Source organism: Myripristis murdjan, chromosome 16 (assembly GCF_902150065.1).
Source record: "Myripristis murdjan chromosome 16, fMyrMur1.1, whole genome shotgun sequence".
NCBI classification, from domain to species: Eukaryota; Metazoa; Chordata; class Actinopteri; order Holocentriformes; family Holocentridae; genus Myripristis; species Myripristis murdjan.
This window is the reverse complement of record NC_043995.1, coordinates 30,518,139-30,536,317: the sequence shown is the minus strand read 5'-3', so window position 1 is coordinate 30,536,317 and position 18,179 is coordinate 30,518,139. Positions and strand designations below refer to the sequence as shown.

Genomic DNA, 18,179 nt, shown 5'->3' with positions numbered 1-18,179 from the left:
TGTTAACGTCTGCGTGCGTGTGATGAAGGGCGAGAATATTCTCTGCCTCGCCCTCCTCTCTCCCCTTTCTCCCTTTTCTCTCTCTCTCTCTCTTCTTTCTTTCTTTCTTTCTTTCTTTCTTTCTTCTTCAATATCGCTCCATCTCTCTCTCTCTCTCTCTCTCCCTCCTCTCAGTCAATAGAGCATTACTTGGTGCTGGAAGTAAAGGGGGGAGGAGCTTGCCACAACGGGGATCTGGGCACACAGAGCAGCTTTAATTAGATGGGGCCTTGTGCCATGTGCCACCACAATTCTGAGGTGTGTGTGTGTGTGTGTGTGTAGCCTATGTGTGTGTGTGTGTGTGTGCCATTGTCTACATGTGTGTGAAAAGCCGTGTCCTGTGCGCTCGCTGTCGTCTTTCTGTACGTTCCTATGTGTGTGAATTAGTGTGAATCATCCATTTTACGTGTTTGTGTGCATCATATTTGACGTTGTGTGTGTTAATCGTCTTTTTTTTGTGTGTGTGTGTGTGTGTGTGTGCATGTGTTTCATGCGTGTGTGCATGTGTGGTCTTTTTTTTGTTTTTCCATATGTGCGAGTGTGTGACTTCATGCATGTGTGCTACGCCACTATTGTCTAGGTGTACACAGGGTAGATGAATCGTGTGTGCATGTGCTCATTTCTCCATGTGTGTATGTGACTGTGTGTGTGTGTGTCTAAAACCCTTGTCTCTCCGCCTTTATGTTATACGTTGACCCCAACCTTGAACGCTGGCACCCCAATTTACCCCGGAACGACTGGTCTGGCATCAGATAATGTAAATGAAGACAAACCAGCTTCCTCTGTAGTGGTTACAGTAGAACAGCCAGGGTCTTCTTTTAATTTAGAAATGCATTTGGGCCGTAGCGGGTGGTGCCGTTTGAAGCCATCACCCTCCTATGGAGCGAGTCGTCGGGTGAGGCGGGTGCGCCATAGGGACGGGGCGCCATGCTGGAGAGGGGAGGTGGTCGAGGAAAGGGTTGGCGCCATAGCCGGTTTGGACTGGTTCGACAGCTCTTGTGTGTGTGAGTGTTTTTTTTTTTTTTTTGTGTTCATGTCTCACTGATTGTTTGACTTTGAGGAGTCAAGGCTTCGGTGGAGGCATTCTTCGCTGGCCGGCTGGCTGACCGGGCCGTCCAATCACAGCTTTTGGCGCACTGAGAGAGGCTCGTGATTGGCCGAGGAGGTTTGAGGCGGGGCGAGGGGCCGGTCGGTGTCGTCATAAATTGCGGGGTCAGGACGTATAGGGAGCGCAATACGTCGGGTGAGGAAAAAAGGCCTCAAGCCAGAAGAGAAAGTTTTTTTTTGTTTGGAGCTAACAGTGACTCGTGTGTGATTTAATTTTTTTTTTTTTTTTTTTTTTATTTGGGAAATCCGGACTTCACAGAAATCCGGACTTTTAGGGCATGAATTTCCCAAGTAATGCTTAATCTGTAATCCCTCAAATCATGTAGAGCAAATCCCAGAGATGGCGACCTGTAATATGACATGTTTTGTTTTGTATTAATACTTTACCCTCTGCTTATAGGTCAGCATGTGGCCCATGTGCTTCGCCCGTGGCTTGAGAGGATGGGTTAGCCTTAGGGGTTGGTTGTTATCTTTGGTTATCTAGCTGTATGAGTGATGTACATTCTTCATAAAGCTAGATAACCGAAAGTAACAAGAATCCCATTACACTCCTGAAAAGGCATCAAGACCCCCAACACGCCTTCCCTGCACAAACACACACTCCACCACACGCAAAAACAGCAAAAAACAACAGAAGACGAACTGCCAAGACGTTAAAGGACATGGGAGCAAAGCGCAATTGGAAGGTAGGCTTCATGGACTTGGTCTGTGCCACTGTTTTATGCATTTTTTTGAGTGTGTGTGTATGTGCATGTGTGTGTGAGCAAATCCCAGACCACAGGGCCTTTTGACAAGTGTCTAATTTTACTGTGTGGCTCTAGCACTGAAGAATTATCAACAATCCTTTGAGTTCCCCTTTGAATACGACTCATTTCACACATTTGCATTGATGTGCACTGTCCTCTGCACGTTTTTTTGATGAGCAGACTGATATGTAGAAATATAAGGAGCATTGGTATATGTATTTCCAGTGGTGTTGGCCCATAGCAGCTTGTATGGTTGGTCCAACAGGATCACTTTTAATCTAATAAGCCCTATGATCCTTGTGTGTGGGGCTGCATGCCGGGGCTTAGCCTGAGCATCACATGGCCAGGAGCGCTGGGCCTGCTGAAAGAAAGCCACACTGACTCACCAAAGCCAGGCGGTGGACTTTGACAAGTCGTTTAACAAGTCGGCGTTGGCTAATCAGTTTGCTAGCCCGCTTGGTCAGGGCTCCATTCATTCGTCTGCTCCATGAATTTAAACTCTGTTTCTTGCATTGCTGGCATCAAGAGAACATGCGATATTGAAAAGAATGTGGTCCCTTTCTATCATAGGAGCTACATACGGTGCTATGAATTATACATATGTTCCGACTTGGATGGGATTGTGCAAGTTAAGAATGCTCCCTCCGAGTTAATCCGGGCTCCCAACGCCCCGCCGGCATCTAAGCGAACAGACAAGAATCTGTTTGAGGCCAGTTTTGTTAAGTTAGGCGTTGTTGATTTTCTTTCCCCCCCCCCCCCCCCCCCACCACCACCACCACCACCCCTGCTCCTTTCTGTCTTTTGCATGAAGAGATGTTTGATTTGGGGTCCTGGCCGTTGTTTGATTTGACGTGACAGTTGGCTTGGTTGTGAATGGGCCGTGGCAAAGCCTCCATTGCGTGAGGTGCTACCATGTGGAAAGGCCTGATGGGATCGCGCTGAATGCCACTGTGTGTGCGCAAGAGCCTGAGGGGGGAGTGGTCCAGGGGCAATCAAGCAGAAAGTGCCCCCGGTGACGAGAGCCGTGAGCGAGAGCCGGGGAACAATCTCAGCCTTTGGGTTCTTGGCCTGGGCTCGTGGTGAGGAGTAATTGGTCAATCAGATCTTCAACCTCAAGGCCACTGATGGCTGATTGAAGGTGTGATTTCTTTTTTTCCCCATGAATGTTAGAGGGTCAGTCCTGCTGAGTGAGGCTGCGGAGGATTGCTCTCTTCTGAGAAACCTGAGGCCTCTGCTTCACCATCTACAAGCTTGGCCACTGAACTGCAATCGCAACATTTCACATCGCGCTTTGCTGCCTCAACACGGCCCGGCCGAAGCGTCGCCCCGCACGTCGAGGCGTATTCAGATTTAGTTCGGCACGGTGCAAATTCTGATTGGTGAAACTCCCAAGACGGTGCGTGGAAACCTTCACCGCACAGTGTCAATCTCCCTGAGTCCTGCGGTCGCCCCTGCCTGCTGCATTGCAGGTGCTGAGTGTGACATTTGAGCTCCGGGCTCAGCTAGAAAACAAGAGGAACGAGGGCCCTGACAGGAAGTGACAGGCAGAGATGTCGCCTCCTGTGACGGCTGAGCGCTACCTGCCTCCTCGTCCGCACCGCCGGTGTGTTTCCACAGGAAGAACGCCCCGTGTCGACGCGTTTCCAAAGCGGCAGACTTCACAAAGACAAAATGACTGCTGCGCGGCTTCAGCCTGTTATTGCAAGGGACGGATTATTGATTGTGATTGACTGGCTAATTTCCAAGCAGGCAGTTTGTTTGAGTTCAATGGAAAGGTAAACGACAGGCCCTAATTGATAAATGTAAAGATAAGTTTTCTGCTCTTGATTCCTTCTTTGTGTCACTTGCAGCATTCAGGCTAAATGGGGACTGAAGTCTTAGACAGATTGTGTTTATACCCTAAGCAGTGCCCAGGGAGACGCATGTCATGGTGCAAATGTTTTTTTGTGCTGGCTCTGTGTGTGGCACAGTTATATCACTAACACTTCACACTGGGGACCCCAGAGTCGGGACTGTGTTCGCTTCTGCCTGCCTGAAAATGGCACAGAGATGGGAGAGTTCCTCACCACCACCTCAGGGCTTCTCTCTCTCTCTCTCTCTCTCTCTCTCTGGGTCTCGCTTTCTCTGTGTCCCATAGCAATGTCTGAAATAGAAACAGAGTGAGAGAAGAAAGGGTGGAGAGGGAAAGAAGGCAGGGAGGGGAAGGGAGGAGGATGGTGGATTTGTCTTAGCTTTCATGCACTAGGCAAGCAGATTTAGACTCCAAGTGTCAAATAGAAAAACAGCCATTGTGGTCAGGCCCTGCTCCCCCCCCCCCACACACACACCAGTAGACTTTACAGTCAATAGAGCTAGTCCACTTGTCACTGAGGGACAATGGGCCCCTTTGCCTCCCTTTCAGCACCACCGGGTCCAAGCAGCCAGACAGTTTTCTGAATAAGACCCAGTGATTCTTGCCCCCTTTTCTCTGCCTCTCTTTCTCTCGACGGAACACACCAACAGGGTTTGGAAAATGGCTTCGCTGTTGGGCCGGAGCAGAAGGCCAGGCCCCGTATTTCTACAACACTGGCGTTCCCTCCGCCCCTCTCGCTCACAGAGACATGAATGTATCTCAGACAGTTGCAAAAGTCAATGGGCCCACCCAGACAAAGGAGATTAAGTTTGGCAACTTAGCGGTAACAGGTGTACTTTGACTGTGCTCGGACCACACGGCGGGTGACTGCTGCTGTCTGACCCGCGGCTCTGTTCGCCTCCCTGTTGGTTTTGAGTTGCGCGGAGATAAAGATGAAATTCACTTTGTGTCGACTGACGACAAGAACGCTTTGGACCTTGTCGACTTAGAAGTTTGAGACGAGAGCGTGTTTGGCCTAGCTGTCCGGGCCGGGCCTCTTATCATTTTTCACCGCTTTTGAAAACGTAGCTGAGTTTTTGCCACATTTCTCCAGTGATTTGCCAAGTTTTCTCCAAAGGGATTGTGCAGATATCTTTAGATCTCGAGCTGTGCTTACCCAAGGGAATGAGTTAAGGGTAAACAATGCGGGCATACAAAAGAAGAAAGAAATATCAGAGGGAGCGCAGCACAGCACTGAAGCATGAATACATTTTCACATTTAGAACTCAGACAGTGATGTTTTAAGAGAGGAGGCATCTTTCAAAGAGAATCAGCGAAGCCTTTTTTTTTTTTTTTTTTTTTTTTTTAATCTATACTTTCAGTATTTCCAACCACAATAAATTGAGCCATTCAGCAAAAGTACAAACAGAGACACTTTCAGAGGCTGAGCAAAACAGAACACGCATTTGTTTGTTTCAGTCGTTAATAAAGCTTTTACCGAGAGCCTCTGTCCACAGAAAAAGCCCATTCTGGTGAAATGACTTGGCAAAGCATCCGATGAAGGGTCTGTTCAGACTGAAGCTGCTCCAGCGGCCATTGTCTAGCTCTCTCTCACACACCTACGAGTCCATAGTAAGCACACAATTTCATTGTTGCGTGAGCTGTTAATATCAGAGGCTTCACAATAGAGCCCATTCGCCATATTTGCATAAGGCACTTTTCCAACAAGGACCCGGAGAGGGCTTGAAAGCTGGCCCACTCCAGTGCCAATGGCAAAAAAATGTCAAGTGCCAATTAGGAGAGGTTTGCCACCATTCAGCGGCACCCCACCCCTGTCGTCCTGCCCTTCCTTGCTTACCCACCCCAACTCTCTCACACTCCAAGTCACCCCTGTTTCTGCTACCGTATTCGGATTTCAGACATGGTCTTCCCCTACTGACACCCCGAGACAAAAGCTGTCTACCTCCTCCGCCGGCTGATGGAGGATCCTTTCTGCCGGGCCTCAGAGTTTTCAGCTAAATCAGACAGCATGCTCCCTCCACCGATTAGTCAGCTGTCTTTGTTGCTTCTTTGAATGGAAGGGGTTCAGGAACTACTCAGCTAAAAACCTGGGAGATGCAGACTCCACCTGCTCGTGCACCACCGGGCTTAGCAAACAGGCTGCCATGTGCTCATTTTTGCTCAGACTCTCAGGTTTTAACGCGGGCAGGTGTAGCTAATTGAGGCGTGTGCGGAGGGTAGAATTCGGTTGAAGAAAAAAAAAAAAAAAAAAAAAAAGACGCGGGCCGCAAGCAATTAAAAATAACCTCTTTCATCTGATACCCACGGTGCTCTGCAGAGTGCTAATAGCCTTTAGCGGTGCAGCGGCTCGCCATAGGCTTCCACTGCACATCGTTTTTTGCCTGGATGCATGCACGCAGATGTGTAGCATCACGTTATAAAGGCTGCAGTCAAACATGCATGGTGCGAATGGAAGGGCATAGGCTTTGAGTCAGCTGTTGCATGAGCAGCAAATCCAGCCGATTCTCGGGGCCCCTGCTTCAGACGCAAGTTAGTTTCACCGGTAAATGTCAACAGTGCCGAACGGTTGTTTACCGTTCCACCGATGCTGAAAATGTGGCGTTAATTCGGAGTGATGTTTAAACTGCAGCTGACGGGTGTAAAGCACGCGGCAGCAGGGATGTCGAGCATCACCATCATCAGTGTCCTTGAATTTCACTAATGCAATGTTTACACCGGCGAGGCCCTCGCTGTAAAACGGAGAGACGTTTAACAAAATAAGAAACTGGTATCCCATAAAAATGACAAGGATCCGGCACGTTCAATTAAAAAAAAAAAAAAAAAAAATTAAGTCAAAGGAAGGTAATCGCGTTTGCGCAATTGGGCCGCCGTTGTTTTTTTTTTCGCAGAGCGTTTACCTAACTTACCGCCTCCTGCCACTCAAAAGGATTTTTCTCTTGTCCCTTTTCTCTTTCATTCTTTCATTCAATCTCTGTGTCGAGTTTTTTTTTTTTTTTTTTTTTTTTTTTTTCTCTTTCCCAGCCTTGATTCTCAGATGGTTGGATCTGATTTGCATGTATTTGCATAATGAAAGTCATTTGCATGCTCAGGGGCAGACTGTACCATGAGAAGAGACATGAAAAGGTGTGTGTGTGTGTGTGTGTGTCTGTGAGTGTGTGTGCATGCGTACGTGTGTGTGTGTGTGCTTGCGTGAACTATACATGTGCATTTGAGGGATAAACCATGTACTCCAAATTTTCCTTCCTGCCCTCTGATTTTCCTTTTTCCCCGTTTTCTGTGCAGGCTGCCAGCGCCACGCCACTGAGGGAAAGCTGGCAAAAGGGAGACTGAAAAACAGAGAGAGAGAAGGAGGAGGGGTTGCTGTTGATTCTGCCCTCCCTCTCCTCGCCCTCCTCTGCATCGCCTCTCCCCTCCTCCCTTCCTCCTTCGCTCCATCCTCAGCAGACTGCCCCTTTTTCCTGTACAGCGAGACGCAGCCCGCGCCACCATCTTAGAGCAACGCTGGCATGAAATGGAAGTGGGAAGACCAGTGCAGGTAACACACCAGAGCCCACGGCGCCCGCCATGCCACATCTCTCCCTCCGCACAAAAAACGGCGCTGCCCCCCGGCCCTCCATCCTCTCCTCCTCCACCACCACCACCACCACCACCTCGCCGCTCTCTCGCTCCTGTTCTCCGGCAAGGCTAGCCCCCGTCTTTCTTTCTTTCTTTCTTTCTTTTTTTTTTTTTTTGGGTTTAATCGCCTCAGATGTGTTTGTTAATTGCAGAATTCACAAGATGCGCTGATGGGTGGGTGGGTGGGGGTGCGGGGTGGGGGGTTGCAGGGTGGGCGGGTGGGTATCGTCAATGTGGGCGGGGTGTGTTTTGTATGTGTGTTCACATTAAATCATTCTGTGCTCAATGCCTCTCTCTCAGGAGGCTTTCAGTGGGCATCTGCGCTCCGAAGCGCCCCGTTTTCTTTCCCCCGTTTGGGAATTCTCATGCCATCCTCTCACACTCACACACACACACACACACACACACACTTACACACACACACATGCCCCGACATGGCGGCGGCTGCCATTTTGGAGAAACGATGCACGTTGCATTTCCTGGACAATAGGAAAAAGCAGTGTAGTTGAGCCTTAGAGGATTTGCACCCGTCACTGTCCATCAGGAGACATGAAACCATTTGGCACTGACGTTTTTACAGTGATGTTTTTTTTTTTTTTTTTTTTTTTTTTTTCAGTTCTACTGTAATTGCACTGTGAGAGATTAAAAAAAAAACTTTATTTTGCGTAAACCCCTCAAACAAGGTCAGAACACGTCAGGTTGAGCACATCTGCAGAGAGGAGAGCGATGATATCGATGAATCCATGCCTGTGTGTGTCTCAGTGAACACAACACAAAGCATCAGGAGAGAGGGACAGTGTGTGTGTGTGTGTGCATGTGTGTGTGTGTGTGTGTGTGTGTGTGGAATAATGCAGAGGAGAGATGGTGAAGAAGTGAGAAAGTGGCAGCATGATAGCCAGGATCTCAGCGGTGGAAAGCCCTCTCTTTGTGCTCGTGGTGTGTTCGAGGGCAGTCGGCGCTCAGACAAGTTGAGTATTGTTCTCCCTAAGCAAGCTCGCCGCAGCGCACCATTATTCCGGCCGAGGAGCTCCCAAGTTTAAAAACCGCTTAAACCAAAACACCAATTAGTGTCGGCTGGGCCAGATTAAGCGAGGCGGCCGGTAAACAATGCGCGCCATTGTCCCCGCAGCACAGAGAGACCTCCCTTTGTTTGTGTCTATGGAGCCGAGGTCAGGGACAATGCTAACGCTAACTTACTGTAGGGTGCCAGTCCACAGCTAATGGAGAGACTGCTCCGTTAGCCCGGCCCCCCCCGCCCCGTCGGGACGAGGGGACGGCAGAAATGGAGACTGTCACCGAACACACCGCGAGGTCCCAAGGTGACTTTTGCTAATTATGCGAGGAACTCGGTCTCGGTCGCAATTCGGCGGCGAACGGAAATCAACACGAGCCACGTCATCCGGCGAACTTTGAGTTCAATTTCCGCCCCAAAGTTGATTCGTGCGTCAAACCTCGACGCTCGTTTCTCATGTTTGCACAGTTCTATGAAAGCATTAGGAATAGCGTTTCTCAAATGAAGCCACGCTTTTCCGCATTTCAATTTTTTCGGCGATGCAGCGGCGTTTTAATGGTGGCGGCGGCGGCGGCGTTTGGCTTGGCTTTTTTCCCCGAGAAGTGCAGCGGTAACTGTGTCAAACGTGAAGCCCACTAATCACGGCCAGGCCTCCATAAACAGGTGGTAGATTGAGCAAAGGGGGCCGGGGCCTTTCTCAATTTACTGTGTAAATTATGCAGAGCCCAAAACAATGCAAACAGTAGACAGTGGAGTGGCTGGCTTCGGCTAATGAGATGATGAGAAGCCTGGGAGGCCTGGGAGCTCGCCGAGCTGAGGGGGTGGGTGGGCACAGCCAGCAGCTTGCGTCTGGATGTGTGTGTGTGTGTGTGTGTGTGTGTGTGTGTGTGTGAGGGTCTAGAGGAGCTGGGGCTTGGGCAGGGGAGCAGACACTGTCCCGTCTGTAGAAACCCCACCACCACCACCACCAGCACCCCTCCTGCCCAGACTGAGTGCTGGAGAGGGAGGGGGGGGCTCGCAGGCAGCTGGGGCGCCCTCCCCTCTCCCAACCCCCGCCCCCCCCCCATCTCTCCAGCAAGAGCACCAGCCTTGGGAACCTCTATGGCAGGGGTCCCCCCAACATTGGCACGTAGGGGCCCCCCAAAGTCTGGCTGCCGCCCCCGACCCCCATCACCACCACCACCACCACCACCGCCGCCACCAAAACGCCCCTCCCCCATCTTGTCTCCCCAACCACCACCACCTCCACCACCGCCACCGCCACCCCTCCCACCCTAATGTGAGGCTGGGGGCCTGGGAAGGACTTCAAGTTCACGGCCAGACCTCCTATTGAGCTGACAGCCTGACTGTTTGCTCAATTCGGCTCCCTATTCAGAGCCGTGCTGGAGGGGGGGTGTTGAGAAAGGGCCCTGGGTGGGGGGGGGGCGGGGCGGGCGGGGGGTGTTGGTAGATGGGACACCGTAGCACTGTGATAGCTATTCATTCAGAAGAGGGAGACAAGTGAAGAGAGAGAGAGAGAGAGAGGGAGTAAAGAGGAATAGGGGGTGGGGTTGGTGAGTCGGGGGGGGGGGGGGGGGGGGCGCATAAATAAAAAAAAAAAGTGAGGAATCCAGGCTCAAAGTTTGCTTTGAGCAGTGTGCGCCCCTCTCACACTCTTTTAGACTCTTAATTACCGGCGCCTTCCACTTTTCTCTTCTTCTTCTTCTAGCTCACAGCCCACCACCACCACACACACACACACACACACACACACACACACACTTGTCTGAACACACACACAAAATCGCAATCATTCTCATCATCCTCTCTATCCCCTGGTTTTATTAGGCCACATGCTGGGGCTGTAAATTTACCATTAACAAGCTTATTCAGTGTCGGCCTCTCCACAAAACAAGAGCGCCGTGCCCATAACTCAAAGCGACACCAACACCCGAACTGCCTTTTATGCCACCAAACCTCCATTTCGGCTCCCGTCCCCGCTCCCGTCCCCGCTCCCGGGCCGCTCCTGTCCCCGCTCCCGTCCCCGCTCCCGTCCCCGCTCCCGGGCCGCTCCTCCCACCCGTTAGCCGCGACCCCACTCCAGCATGAGGCGAACGTGATGCTCGCTAAACGGCTCTGGGGCGATGCTAACTCGCACGCCGGCGGCCTGTGGTCGTTGTTGCTGCCCCGCTGAAGCTCGACGGCAGGGTTGCCAGGTCTGTGAGACAAAAGCAGCCCAAAACCAACCTGGTATTAAAAAGGGCCCAAAAATCAGCCCTCAAAATATGCCCATAAAAATCCGTATATGTTGCTTTTAAAGTCCAGCAGCATTGCTTTAATTGCAAAATGCACTATAATATCTATAAAATAACACCATAAACACCTATTCCTACACCTTTCACCTATTTAATTTACAGTATATCAGAACTTAAAATATAATATGGGATACCTTACTTCAGCTGAGTGGTGCTGATGATGTGATTGGTCATGTGCTGAGTGGCCTCACACAGCATTGGCATATTATGTGTCTGTGGAGCAGGTGACATATGTGGATAGTTTATATGCTGACCTGGAGTCACTTTGACAGGATTTGGGTATAAACGTTAGTCATTCAAAATATGAATCTTTATTCATGTCTGCCCAAGCCCAACATAACAAAATTTGTTACCCGCGGCAACGCTTAAAAAGTAGCCCAATTTGGCGGAAAAAAACGCGGACTTGGCAACCCTGCTAGACGGCGACATTATCGGTTCACGGTGCACCCTGTGACCCCGGGTAATATTTTAAGTTGCTTGTCTGAGCTGCTTGGAAATAAAAAAAAAAGAAAAAAAAGGAGGGTTTGATCGCCCTCTGAAGTCCAACTCAGCCTAGCTTAGGGTGCGTCACATGCTTCCTCTTTGTATCAGGAGCCCGCGGCGTACCAGGCTCCTGCGAGGGCCTTTCGACCTCGGCCTCAATCCGCTCGGCTGGTACTCAGCACCCGGCCACAATGAGGACAGACGCACTCTGAGCCCTGTATCAAAAACACCTTGACAAGCCTTTTTTTTTTTTTTTTTTTCATGTTTTGAGAACCGCAAGGACAAGCTTCCTTTTGATAAAACACCCGAGTCACAAAAGTAGCTGCGCTCTGAATTGGCATTCACAGTCCACTGTCTCGAATAATTGTTTTTGACGTTCACATGATTGGTCTCGCTGTGTGTTTTGACTCGCCGAAATGAGTGCCGAGCCTTATCTTATAGTCCTCTTTGTCTTCACAGGTGAACGTTGGTGAGCGAACGCAGGGGGCTGGACGGAGCGCGCGGCGGGGAGGACAGCGGGACTCGTCTCAGCCGCTCGGCGCCGAGTAAACGAGGACGGCGGCGCGCGACGCCACGGCGATTTCTGCCCTGACTTTTGAACAGCGGCGCGCCCTTTTTCCACGGCCGCCGTGTGATCCATGATGTGGCCCGCCGGTCGATTCTGGACTGGCGTGTTTTGAACGCCTCGTTCCGGCCCAAAAGGGAACGCACGGTGGACTCTGAGCGTGGAGGACGAGGCTCGCCGGCCCGGAGGAACGAACGAGCGGCAGCAGCTTGAGCCGTGGACGCGCCTGTCTTGTCGTGATGGTGTGGCAATACGATGTTTCTGCATCTAGATGTTTCCCGGAGCAGTGTGTCCTGCATCACCTGACAGTAGCTTACACAGTTTTGTAATCATGACTCTTGTGTGTGTGACGGTTTAGTCTCCATGTTGTAGGCATGAAGCAACACAAAGTGTCCCTTTTCGTCAGGCCCCATGCATTAACCTGAAGCGTAGCCCGCCTTGTGTTCGATTTCTGTTTCGTTCGTGACTCGTTGCTAGGACTGAAAGACGCGTGAATGTGAGACCCACGGCAGCAGTGAAGAATACTGCACTGTGATTGGACGGCTCCGTGTGTCGACTGGCACAATGGCGAAGGAGTGAGCTGTCGTCTTTATACTCTATGCAACTGTTTTTTCTTTTCTTTTCTGTTTTTTTTTTTTTTTTTTTTTTTGGCTTGAAACCCAGTGGGGCGGAGCGTCTTTCACCCTTAACTCTGGATTCTATTTTTTTTTTTTTTTTTTTTTTTTTTTTTTTTGGGCTACCACTTTATAGAAAAAACCCTCCCAGACCACCAAGAAAAATGATTTTAAGGAGCCTACAGTCCCAATGTAATGTACTGCAACAGAATTTACACTGTGTGTTTGTGTGTTTGTGTGTGTGTGTGTGTGTGTGTGTGTGTGATTAAGACAGAATGCAGCTCAGTCCCAGCAGTGACTGGATGTATTAAATCTAACATTTTGAGTCAGGGCTTCTCCATAACAGACTTGGCTGTGCTGTATAAATGGATGTGAGACTTACACATTTTAATATTCCTGATGGCAGAAGTGTGTGTGTGTGTGTGTGTGTGTGTGTGTGTGTGATCAGCAGGAAGTGGCTGAGCTGGTCTCATGGCCACACACACACAACATGCTATACTATTAAAATCTTCCCAGCAGGCTTGGAGATGCAGCGATTTGGCTCATAGCAGCAACCTGCATCTGTGTAATGATACGTCTTTGGGTGAGACATGACAAATACATTGGCTTCAAACACTGCCTTAATTTCCTGTCCTTGACATTAAAACACATAGACACACACTCGCGCACACACACGCCGCACACGCGCACGCGCACGCACACACATGCAAATGCAATAAAGCAAGTACTATCGCGGCCTAATTCATTCTATATTAATTTTCGGGAAGTGGCAAATTTTTTATTACGATTGATAATCTATGCAAATCTTTTAAATATTACTTTTAACAATCTATGCAGTGCTTTTGCAATTGATTCAAGGGAGACTATCTTGGCCTAATTTAGAAAATGTATTCTTTTGATAATCATGCACATCCCAGTGCTCAAGACAATTACTTATCTGCCTGGATAAGCTTGAAATTATGTTTTTAATCTCTAGTAAAAAAAAAAAAAAAAAAAAAAGAAGTCACTCCTCTGATATCAGTCCAGAGGCATAAAAACCATAAATTGTGGTCTCAAATAATTCAATTGGTTGCACTAAATCTGTCCCTTTCTCTTTTTACATAGATCAAACATATCTGCTCAGATATGCCCTCTTTTTGCGTGTTGTTTTTTTTTTTTTTTTTTTTTTTTTTTTCCATGAGCAATGTTTGTGTTTTGCAATCGAATGGCTCTGAATGAGTGTTCACCACATGTGCCTTTGTATGGAAAAAAAAAAAAACTGTGTCCTTTCTTGGAATAGTAATAAAGGTTTACATTGAAAACAACGGAAAACACGGCTGTTGTGCATTTTTTTTGTTCGTCTGATTTGCATCTGTTTGGGTGTCCCGGTGGGTTTTGTGGGCAGAGACTGTCCTGGTATGGAAAAGCCCCCCCCCACGCCCCCCTCCTCCTCCTCCTCCTCCCATTTTCTGCTTAAGTGTCCTTGGGCAAGACACTCACTCACCACCAGTCCCTTCTGGATATGAGTGTCGGCTCAATGCAAATAGTTTTCTTGTCTATTAGAGGAGCAGACTGAGCCTTACTGGAGGAAATCAAAAAATTACTCAATCGCTGGCAGGCTTCCTTACATGTTTGCCTTTTTTTTTTTTTTTTTTTTTGCTGCAGTCATGTCTACAGAGAAATCAACTGCAGTTCAGTTCCAACGTAACGTTACAGCCAAATGAAAAGATGATCACAATTCACTGGAGATCAAACCATTTTCAAAAACACCATCAGGGACGTGAGTTTATTGGGTGTATCATTTGGCGCCGAGCTTCATGGGAGAAAACAGGATAGCAGTGCTGTCCCGTTGTAATATTGCGAATGCATTCGCTGCAAAAAACACCACGAGAAACGTTTCTGAGCTCCGGGTGAGGGTATGGATGCGAGCACCAATGTAAAGACAGCATGCACACACGCCATTAACCTCGTGCTAATCCAAATTTGAGCAAAACAAAGAGCACAATAACACTTTCATCATGGCCGGTGGTGATCTGCGTGCAGCGCCCGTGGTGCTCGGGCTGCTGTGTGTTGTGCAGCGCGGTTCCCCCCCCCCCCCCGCGTGATTTGCTGTCTGACACCACATATGGCAAACGTGCCAACACCGACATATGGGCCCCTCACAATTCATTAGCATTGTCATGTAAAAGAGGGGTAATCCCACTGTAAAACAAATGAAATGTAACCCTTTACAGTACAGGTTGATCACGCAGCTCTTTTCATTCATTCCTGCTCTTTTTATGAAGTCTCGTGTAATTCAGTGAAAAGGTTTAACGCCGCTCCGACGCACCCCCCCCCCCCCCCCCGCCCCGGGTGTCGACGTCCTCGGTTTTACAAGCCACTCTCCCGTTGTTTACAGCGGTGCTGCGCGTTGAAATGAGCCGTGGTGCACATAAACACCGGCGCCATGCAAATATTACAGTGCCCTTATTAACCGGGCCAGGTTGCAATTACATTATGTTCCAGGCGTTAACATCCAGAGCGCCGGCCGCGAGTCTTTTGTGACGACTCCCCGCGCGCCCTCCGTGTTTCTTGGCCGCGTTCTGGCCCTCATAATCTGATTCGCCGTTTTTTTTTTTGTCAGGCTGCCAAGAGGCGAGCGGCGTCGGCCAAGAGCGATAGGCCTTAATGAACTGAGTGTCAGTGTTAAGCACACTGGAGCGAGCCGGAGTGACGGCGTGCAACAACGACGACGACGCTGTTGTTTGCAGCCATGTTGGATCACCGGTGTGAGCTGTATCTCAGGTTTGTCAGGGTCCTGGTGGGCGGGGGGGGGGGGGCGGGGGGCTTTTGCAGAAATCTCACCTCCACGCGCCGTTTTCCGCGTCGCGTCGACGCACCGGCTGCACGTCGTAAATGCCGCGGGAGGGCCGTGGCGTGGCGGGCGCGCGTGCACCTTATAGATTTAAGGTGCAGTGGCTCTCTGGCACAATGTAAGCACAAAATGGCCGCTCGCTCGCTCGCTGCAACCCGGCGAATGAATGAATCAGCGTCCAAGATGGCGCCGCGACGCAATCACATTCAACGTCGGCCGGGATCGGGTCGGATCTTTAATAAAAAAGGATGGGCCGTTTGATGGACAAGTGCACGGGGACCGGTGGCGGTGGCGGGAGGGGGGGAAAATGGCGGGTTTTGGTGCACGTCCAAAGGTCTAGGAGCTCGGGTGCTGCTCCTTTCACAAGTTCCTCAGAATCATCATTGGTATGCAGGAATGCGCCCCTAGGAGGCCATTCTGTGCGGATTTTTGGAGGGAAATGTGTTTTAGCAACCGGTCGCTAAGAGAGAGAGAGAGAGAGAGAGGATGTGTGTCTTTGAATCCCGCCGCGGTCGGTGCCAAGAAAAAAAGCGGGCGTCCGTCCAGATCTGTCCACCTCTGCGAGCCGCCTCCCGTCGCCGCGGCCACCGCCGCTCCGGCACAAAACAAAATGGCCGCAGATGCTCGGAGGGGGGGGGGCGTGCGCCGTCCCGTCAAGCGCAGAGGTTAATAAAGAGGTGGCGAGGTGTGTGTGTGTGTGTGTGCGGGGGGTAGATGCTGTACACACTGTAATGCTGGATTAAAGCGGGTAAAGATCACTGAGCTCCAGCACGAGAATAGACTCTGTTGCTTCTGTTTCCCTTATTATCTTCCATAAATGTCAACTTTGCAGGCGCTCAGATTGATAATTTTTTTTGCAGTTTATCAGTTTGCACTCCCGATAATCCCACATCAGCTCTTTACATTTCCTCCTTTTAGAACTGATTTGTTCTGTTTTATTCTGCAGGTTGTTTGCTGTGTGTGTGTGTGTGTGTGTGTGTGTGTTGCCAAGCCAAACACTTGGACTCCACGTTTCCTCGTTGCAAATCACACGTCGTGGTTTTCTTCGGTTCAATTGATTGTTTGGTGTGTATCTGTTTTTTGACCAGATTATCCGCGCGGAGCTGAACTGAACCCAACTGAGCTGCACGGCCCAGTTGGGGTTTTAAGGGTTTTCATAAACCCAGAGATGGTGGAAATATCTCAACAGCGTAGCACGTAATCCTCCAGTGTTTAATAAGCCAAAATATGAAATAGGTGGGCCTAATCCTTCAATCCTCAGTGGGATAAAACACGAGGTTTTGGGGGTTTTTACATGACGGTGTGTTTATCACGATAAATGAAACAGATTTTTTTTTTTTTTAATCCGTGCAGTATGGTAAATTCTGTTTTCTGTAGATCTACGTGACTCCAAGCTTGTGGCCTGTTCGTCCACCTCGCAGCTGTCACCTCGAGCCTCGTCTATTTATACGCCGAAAAAAAAAAAAAAAAACACTTAAGCAGGAAAAGGTTAGCAAAACTCCCCAAAACCTCCACTCCACGCTCGGCGGCGGCGGCGGCGTGGCCGGGGCCCGGCGAGCGGGGCTCGGAGAGCGGGGGCTCGGGCGTTCAGGATGCTGTTCTTGAAGGCAGCAGAGCCCTGTCGTGGAATGTCAAGTAGTTTGGCCAGGGCGGGTGACTGAAGCGGGAAGCGATTTGACTAATGTTTTCCCTTTCATACCCCCCCCCCTCCTGCCCCCCCTTCTCCTCCTCCTCCTCCTCCTCCTCCATCCTCCCCAACCGCCAAAAACCTCCCCAGAAAACTTTACGGTGATGTCATTCATATGCAAAACAGGCGTGCTTTCAGCGGGGTGAATGTGTGTGCATGCGTGTGTGAGGGGCTGTGTGTCTGCGAGTGTGTGTGTGTGTGTGTGTGTGTGTGTGTGTGTGTGTGCGTGCGTGCCTATGTTGCTTGAGTGGTTGATTCCATTACTTGAAGGACCATTACACTTGCCTGTCAACAGCCAAAAGACCTGAGAAAAATTAGCAGATTAAATCACTCAGCTCCCATCCTTCCCTTCCCCATCCGAGCTTCCACTCACTTGTTCCGACTATCAACGTGTTTTGACACAATCAGAATGTAATGCACCCCCTTTCAAAGTCACATCGGCGTTTGATCAGGTGACAGGTCCTAATTTTGGCGACAAAAGCTCTCGAAATGACAACACAAAAAAAAAAAAAAAACGCTACGATTATTGTGCACGACACAATCAGGGCAACCCTCCTGGGAAAGCAACTAGCTGGGAGGCAAAATCCTATAAACAGGGGCAACCGGGGAGCCAAATGTGGTTTTACAGTCTAGTAAAAATCAAACAACACGGGGACGCGCAGGGCTTCCAGCTCAGGTTCATTGATGCAGGCGGGGGAAGTTCAAATGTCGGTGAGGGTTCAGCAAAGATTCACCGCAAAAAAAAAAAAAAAAAAAAAAAAAAATCTCTGTTTTAGGAAGCCACCAGGTCTCATATTCAGAATTACACTGCAAAAAGTCAAAATCTTACCAAGAGTATTTGTCTTATTTCAAGTAAAAATGTCTTATTTCTAGTCAAAATACACTTGGCAGAATATGTTTCTTGTTTCTAGCAAATTTTAACTTGTTTCAAGTAAATTTTCACTTGAAACAGGTGAGACAAGTTATTTCTGAGGTGATCATGTCTTATTTTAAGTGTAATGAGATATTTTGACTAGAAATAAGACATTTTTGACTTGACATAAGACAAATAATCTTGGTAAGATTTGATTTTTTGCAGTGTAAAATCTCGTTTTTCCTCAAAAATCTGCCGCTGAGATGCTGTTCCGCTTGTTTCCAGAATTTTCTTGCATAAAGTGTCAGGCTGATCTGCCTTATTCTGCCTTGTTTGCACATATTTATAGTTGTTCCCAGAAAAAAAAAACAAAAAAAAACTTGAAACTGCACTGGAAACAAGTGGGATTATCTCATCCCGCTGGCAGATTTTTTCACTTGTTTGATAGTGAACAAGATTTTAATCCCAAATATGAGACT

The 18,179-nt window shown here is 49.2% G+C and overlaps 1 long non-coding RNA gene across 1 annotated transcript; it reads left to right on the top strand.

The window, feature by feature from the left end:
- Window positions 1-1,605: 1,605 nt before the first annotated feature.
- Window positions 1,606-13,638, top strand: LOC115374396 (uncharacterized). Its single transcript, XR_003929615.1, has 3 exons — window positions 1,606-1,832; window positions 7,027-7,279; window positions 11,608-13,638. It is a non-coding gene; the product is annotated as an uncharacterized LOC115374396 (long non-coding RNA).
- The last annotated feature ends 4,541 nt before the right edge of the window (window positions 13,639-18,179 follow it).